Here is a 1,757-nt window from a genome sequence, read left to right on the forward strand (position 1 = left end):
TGCAAATTCTCCATAGGATTTTGGAAAATAGCTCGAAATAAGGTCTGTGGTTGACACACATTTAAGAGAGGGATCACGTTTTGTTCAGCCGGATAATCTCCACATGTCAACCCTACTTTTATAATTTTTGAATCATAAATCTAGTCGCCAAAAGCGAAACGCTAACGTGTGCTATAAACGAACTACAAGCCAGTACAGCAGCAGGGTCGCACGACTTCAACGTCACGCCAACTTAAGATCGTTTCAACTGACTTGCACTGTAACTGCACTTTGAACACTTTAAACATATTAACATTTTAAACTGTATACCCCGGTTATCTAGGCCCGTTTTGTTTTGTTTTATGTATACATGTCACACTGTGGGAAACGATATTTCGATATTTCTGGATGTATAACACATATAGAACTGTTGACAATAAAGCTGAATTTGACTTTCGCGTGCTTGCATATTTTAACAAAGCTTTTCATTTTAGCAACACTGAATTTAACTAGAAGTCATGGCTGTGTCAATTACCAGTCTGATATCGTTTTACAAAGATGACAAGAAGAATGTAGATAGAGGAGAGAACCACTACAAGTCAGGACACGTAACAGTGCAGCCTAGATGAAGGTGTGCTTACCGGTGTTGTCAGGGCTAGCATGAGGGACAAGGTTTATAGTGTCGGTGAGTAGTGATAGCAAGAGTACCGTTAACCTAGAGTTAATTTATTCACATTAATTCCCATCAACAAATCAATTGTATGTGTCACATGAAATCTTTATTAGGCAAGGCAAGTTTATTTATATAGCACTTTTCAACACAAGGCAATTCAAAGTGCTTTACAAAAAATGAAAGACATTAAGAAAATGGCATTTAAAATTAGTCATTAAAAAGAAAAGCTAATAAAATAAACATTAAAAGAAAAAATACATGGACAAAAATTACAGTGCAGTCTAAGATATGAATAGTTCAATTAAAAGCAGCGACAAAAAGAAAAGTCTTCAGCCTGGATTTAAAAGTAGTAAGTTGCAGCGGACCTGCAGGTTTCTGGGAGTTTGTTCCAGATATTTGGAGCATAATAACTGTACGCTGCTTTACCATGTTTAGTTCTGACTCTGGGGACAGAAAGCTGACCAGTCCCTGAAGACCTGAGAGATCTGGATGGTTCATCATTTAGCAGGAGGTCAGAAATGCATTTTGTTCCTAAACCATTCAGTGCTTTATAAACAGCAGCAGTATTTTGAAATCTATTCTTTGACACACAGGAAGCCACTGTAAAGACTTCAGAACTGGAGTGATGTGATCCACTTTCTTAGTGTTAGTGAGGAACCAGAGTAAAGACTTCAGAACAGGAGTGATGTGATCCTCTTTCTTAGTGTTGGTGAGGACTCGAGCAGCGGTGTTCTGAATCAGCTGCAGCTTTCTAATAGATATTTTAGTGAGACCTGTAAAGACACCATTACAGTAGTCCAGTCTACTGAAGATAAAAGCATGGACATGTTTTTCCAAATCCTGCTGTGATATTAGTCTTTTAATCCTAGATATGTGCTTTAGGTGATAGTAAGCTGATTTAGTAACTGTTTTAATGTGACTGTTGAAACCAATAACTAATTTAACCCGCTGACAAGAGAGCCCACCTCCGAAGATCGTGACTGGCTGAGGGACAGACTCGGGGGAAGGTTCTCAGGAATTTCTTGGCTTCTCTCCCCCGAGCCAGAAGAGGAACACTACAGCTTGGAAACAATTACTGTTCCTGAAATTATCAAATCTGTTGGGC

General features: G+C 38.6%; 1 long non-coding RNA gene across 1 annotated transcript in view; it reads right to left on the reverse strand.

Moving 5' to 3' along the window:
• Positions 1-1,549: 1,549 nt before the first annotated feature.
• The window catches only part of LOC307024833, a 2,439-nt gene continuing 2,231 nt past the window's right edge, over positions 1,550-1,757 (reverse strand). Inside the window, exon 3 of the long non-coding RNA XR_013804001.1 lies at positions 1,550-1,757. This exon is cut by the window's right edge and continues 391 nt beyond it. This is a non-coding gene — a long non-coding RNA (uncharacterized lncRNA).

The sequence above is a fragment of the Notothenia rossii genome, assembly GCF_949606895.1.
Source record: "Notothenia rossii genome assembly, chromosome: 1".
Lineage (NCBI taxonomy): Eukaryota > Metazoa > Chordata > Actinopteri > Perciformes > Nototheniidae > Notothenia > Notothenia rossii.